The 6,000-nt window shown below is 39.1% G+C and overlaps 1 protein-coding gene across 2 annotated transcripts in view; it reads right to left on the bottom strand.

Annotated features, from left to right (window-relative positions):
* The window catches only part of BNC2 (basonuclin 2), a 434,084-nt gene that overhangs the window by 363,931 nt on the left and 64,153 nt on the right, over positions 1-6,000 (bottom strand). The window lies entirely within an intron of this gene.

The raw sequence follows: 6,000 nt of genomic DNA, 5'->3' as shown, positions 1-6,000 counted from the left end.
GGGACAAGGCAAGAACATAAATCTGTTTTCTCACTCCAGAAACACACTCTTCTGCACCACCTACCACACAATAGGGAGAGAATCACCTTTGGCACCTGACAAAAGCCTATTCTTAGGAATCAGAGACAACACTTGTTTGCATGTAATTTCTTAGAAACAATTTATTCATGTCAAATTCTAAAGCTGATTATTCATTCTGGTCAGTTTTAAATGGACTGGGTCTAAGTGTCCTTTGTTGGACAATGTCTCTGAACTGCATGTGATGGGGACTATAAGCTTGAGGAAGGGTTGTTAACTATGAGGTAAGTAAGTCCCTGCTGGATTTTTCTTTGTGGGCCTTTTGTGTGGTCTCCAAAGTGCTATCACTCAACAAATCAGGACTAGATTGGGATAGATTGGAAAACCATCAGAAAGTTGGTCAATTTTTTTAGTAAAAGAGTATAAATGCCTTTCACTGTAGCAGTCCAATAACTTCATTCTCAAGGAAAGAGCCTTGGATAAAGAGCAAGAATATTCTCTGCTCAGTTTTTGCCTCTATCATGGGCTAGAGCAAATAAATGTACAGCACTTGTATTTCAGACTCAGCTTTCAGTAGATCAAACTAGTGTTCCTGCTGAATTCCTAACAGCTCAGTGAATGGCAATTCAGAAGTTCCCAAGACCAAGAGCCACTAAATTGTAGCACGTTATATGGATCTTGGCTTCAACTATCATTTGTATTCAAATGTCCTGATGACCCCTTTCTTCCCCAAAAGATTGCCTGAAGAATCGTTAGTGATTTGTGTAAAAATGCATGAAGCACTTTAAGCAGCTTTGATACATAATTCTGTATCTCCTAATAAGACAGCAGCCCGTAACAGAAAGAAACATAGTGTATATATACATAAACATATATCTCACCAGACCCTCACATATCAATGGGATGGGTAATAGGGGGTTGTTTCCAACATGCCGGTTTTACTGATGGGAACACCAAGGCCATGCACTATAAAGAAAGGCTTACCTAAGTTCACATAGTAAAACTGTGGCTACAACAAGAAGCCGTATCTTCTGACTCAAATTCTAATCTATCAGCATCATAAAGGAATACAATTTGAACACCTGAATATCACTGTATAATTTGAATTGTGTAAAACGATGTTTTGTCCTTTTTTATTGATGTTTAGATGGCCAGGGGTCTGGTTAACAAACCCCTTTAGTTTTTTCCTGCCCTCTGACTACTAACCCATCTCAGTTAATGGCCATACTTAAAAGTCTGTAATGCAAATGTAAAGCCACTAAAATAACTTATAGTTAAAAACTTCCTCTGCTTTACAAAAAAATTCATTGTAAGATGAATGGTCCCTGATACCTATCTACTGGGAGACACTATTATGCAATAGGTAGGAGAGCCCAGAAGCAGTCTCCCACAAAACAGCGTATTTCCTCCCTATTCATGTATCTTTGTAGGGGCAGGACAAGAAAGCTGTGGTGAGGTGGAAGAGAGGCATTCATTCTCACTTTGTCTTCAGTCTTGGCAATGCTCAAAGGGTCCTGAACAATCAGCTTACCTGGGTACCCACAGGCTAAACATGGTCTGCAGAATGGACAATCCAGAGCACTATTTGATTCCCTAATGTGAATGGCAGTTGACTGTGCTTGGAGAACAAACTGATGCTGCAGCAAGCCCAATGTTAAGCACCAACGCAGCTTCGCAAGGGCCCTGGCAAGCAGAACCTGATGTTAAATTCAAAGTAGTGCTCCCAAGCTACAGGTCAGTTATCAGTGGATAAGAAAATCATATTATGGTATTTGACAATTTGTGCTTTAATGAAATAGAACAGAACAAAATGCATGGCACATAGTAAAGATAAATACTGTTTCCTGTATGGGTATAGATGGTCAAAAAGGCTTAAAACGTCATTATTCCAAAAAGAGAAGCCATTATTCAACTCCTATGTCTACCAGTCACATGGGAAAGCAGATAATGTGTGGCTAGATACTCTAATTCTATCAGAAGCCAGAATTCTGAACTGCTAAATGAAATCTCCCCAAGTTTTTAAAGGAAGTTCAAACTGTTTTAGAACAGTGTACCAGCCAAACCAAACCTATCTGAAGGCTGGATCTGAACTGACTGTCCTTGATCTCTTGCTTTAAAGAAATCAGTACATATGTAATAAAACCAAGGTAGTAGAACTGACCTTAAAAGAGCAAGAGAGCAAACCATTTCTACTTCATGCCCCTGGAAAACCATGTGTGTACAAGCATTCCCAGAAGACATTAACCACAGCAATACCAATGTTGGAGTGAACAGAACAGCCCTGCGTGATCAGGTGAGGAAGGAGCCACGGGGCCTTGGTGACAGAGGAGTGACTGGGCAAAGAGATATAATAATGGTGAGCCTCATACAACCATCCTTAAGCTGGGTTAGATGATGGGGTAGAGGTCTTAGAGACATCAACCTTGACTTTCCCTTCACAAGGAGATGGAGGGATAGATGGACAGATGCCTTTTCTTTCCGGATATGTGAAAAAGAATGAAACCAAAGAGCGCCATTGAAGCCATCTTCTAGGGCTACTGCAGAGCTACTAGCTCTGCGTGCCCACAACGTTTACCACCCTCAACTACCCTAGAGCACCAATGAGCAGTTTCAGGGGAATTACGTAGGGCCTAGTGGGGAAGGAGCCCTTCGTGGGCCTCACCTGCTACCTCGCTAGCCACAGTACAAAGACCTACTTAAGTAGACACAGATCTTCAGTCTTTGGGCTTTGCAAGTGACACTTGCCTGGCAGACACAATTCTCAAGTGATACGAGGAATTTAGGCTTAGAGGTTGGTGGGACTAAACTGAGGCTTCTTCACCTCTCTATTCTGGGGAAAAGACTGACAAAACCAGGGACTGCTACCCACTCCACAATCCTATTTGCCTATTTTAAAACACTAGGAGTCCTCCATGCAAATGTGTGGGCCGCAAGTCTGAGGGCTGGTCTTGCATCAAATATAAAGCAAGGCTACACGCCAGCTCCAGACCCAGCTGTTCCCAAGCTCACAGTGCAGGTGTGAGATCATCCCTATGAACCTCACCTGCCTGCAGTTTGTTACCTCAATGTCATTATCACAGGCAGAGATGCGGTTGGGGCTTTTGTTTTACCTCACACCAGGGGGAAGTCATTTTTGGAATTTTTCATCTTAAATAGATTTTTCTTAAATGTATGTGACACATATTCCTCATAGGACTTAATAAAATAGATACTTTCCATGCATGGAAAGTAAACTACAGCTGCACAGATTGAAACAAAATTTATTTTTAAAACTAACATTCGGGTTGGAACAAACTACATACTTAGCTATAATTTCTAAAAAAGTTCAGAACCAAAAAAACAAGTTTTCTCAGTAAATAGTTTTTATTAATGTAATGTTAATTTACAGCATAAAGACTAACATTTGTTAGGCTAACAAACATTTACTAGTATCCCTTTTTATCAACAAAGAAAATAATAGAATTTCAAAAGAAGGAAAATTCCTAAAGCTCTTTCTTCCTACATAATTACTATCATGGAAGTAAGCAGGAAAACCCTTCGTTCAGATTCTTAAGAAAATATATTCTGATTCTGACATTTCTGTAAAAAAGGGAAGAATGAGAAGTCTAAATAAAAGCTTCTAGTTCCTTTAAAATGACTTCTTACAAATACAAATAAAACACATTTTATTGCAAAAGCTTAGGTGTAACTGTGTAAGGAAAGGAGTGATGGTTCTTGTGTGTGACTTCAATGCAAAGAACATAGGTGCTTGCACTTGGTTATATATTTTTTTTAATAAGTAAAATGTATTCCCTAACCAGTAAGTGTCCAGCAGAAATAACAGTAATGGGAATGTGGTTTTCATGACATTCTCAGGTGACTTTCAGGATCTCCATGTCACAATCGAGACTGTTACAATGACAACAAGAAACAAACCTCTGGGATTCCATAACCTCCCCAGACATGGTGTACTAAAAGGATTTGGCTTGTCTCGTCTCTCTGGATTATGCAATATATGCTAGAAGCAGAAGAATGGTGACACGGACCACTGGGCTGTGGACAATGTTTTCTGGTCCCACTTGTTTCATCTCCTCATTTACTATTGTGTGTGTTGCCCTGACACTTCCAGTGAGAAGAGGGTGGACATAACTCCAGGCCAAGAGCAACAAGAAATGTTTCTCTTGTCTATAAAGAATGCAGGAAGGTACATATTTATGTACTTGGTGGCCAGCATGTGAGAACACACATGGATACACACACACACACACACACACACACACACACACAGACATGTCTGGCTTTATACAACAGATATTTTCCTCGAAGTTGTGATCAATATTTTGCAATTCAAATATTCAAAGGCCCTAGAGAAGCTTACTATTTAGAAGAAATTTATTATGACTCTTTCATAAACCAGTATTCGCTAATATAAATAATCAAACCTAAACTGTCCAAGTTTGGATTTATGCATTCAGAAATAACATGCAAATCCAAACACAGAGATCACAGTTACACTATCCTGGAATGTGTTCTTTTGTAACATTTCACCTAACAGGTAAACAGGTGGCCATCACTTCAAGTGTCGATATTTGAAATAACAGCTATCAGCTAGACACTGTTCGAACAAGAAAAACAGCTCAAAGATTCTTACTTGGAACAGAAGCAGGAAAACTTGCTATATGCCAACAGCCACACCCACAGAATATCTAAGGGGGGAGCCCCCTGCATTATAGTGATTCTACCCTCTCAAAGATTTACCAAGATAAATAAACCACATCTGTCCACTGGGATTGGCAAGTGGCTTTTTATTCCCTATTAGTTCTAAGGCACTCAGAGAGATAATGCTATTCACTGTACCTTATGATCTCAAAGGAAACTGACACTTCAAATGATTATCTCTATCTAGTTTGCCACACCCCCATCACTCCTGGTATAAATACTCCATGTAAGGAACAAGCCACCATGAAAAGCAATTATGGGGAAGTAAGATCCCAGGATATTACTGAACACATAATCAGCAGGACTTACACACTTCTTTGACCACCCTCCTAAAAGAGGCTGCCCAAATCAAACTCTTAAATTACCACTGGACTAAAAGTCCAGTTATGAGACCGTGACGGCTGTAGTTACCAGCATAGTCAATGCCACAGACCGTACGACACACTGAAGCATAGGATATGTGCAAACTGAATTTCAGATCATGTGGTGTGCATTTTTATAAAATCATTTAAAGTAACTCATACATAAATTAGTCTGAGTTTTTTAACCATGGTCAGCAGTCATTGTCATAGTATCTGGTTACTGTAGAACAGTACAACTCATTTGGAGTTGAAGGCTAGTTCGAATTAAGATAACCAAATATTTTTAAAGTGTTTACACTTTTTTTTAATGTTAGCTTTTGAATTCACTTCCTTAATGGAAAACAAACTCATTTTTTCTGAACCAAAAGGAAAAAAAAATCCTTAATCCTTCTAATCCATATTTTTCAACAAGCTTCCATTTTCATTATTATAAATGAATATCCAGCTATGATAGCCAAGTTTAGTTTCCTCCTTGTAATAAGGAAAGCATGAGATAGCAATGGAAGGATACTTTCTCTCTCCAAGAAAGCAGGAAGATTTAAGTTAGCAACTCAGAGCACATAGCACTATAGTGCGACTAGGTCCTGTCTTTGTTGACTTGAGGGCAGAAGCTGTTCATGCCTTTGCCCCCTCATTCACCTCATCCACTAACAACTTTCTTTCCTAATTTTCCTTACCCAGAACCCCTGAAGTCAAAAAGGTAGAGGAAAAAAGGAAAAAGGGAGATGGGTACACGGAAACCATCACCACCACCATGATCACCACAGACTTTAAAAATAATAAAAATAATAATAAAGGCTAACACCTACATAGTGCTTACAACAGTATTGTACGGTATACATATAATGTGAGCCATATATGTAATTTAGTATGTTCTACTAGCCATACTGAAAGTTTAAGTTGAGATTTTAACATATTTGAC

This window comes from Mustela erminea, chromosome 12, assembly GCF_009829155.1.
Source record: "Mustela erminea isolate mMusErm1 chromosome 12, mMusErm1.Pri, whole genome shotgun sequence".
Lineage (NCBI taxonomy): Eukaryota > Metazoa > Chordata > Mammalia > Carnivora > Mustelidae > Mustela > Mustela erminea.
Note: the sequence above shows the minus strand (reverse complement) of the source record. Positions and strands in the feature narration are given on the sequence as shown.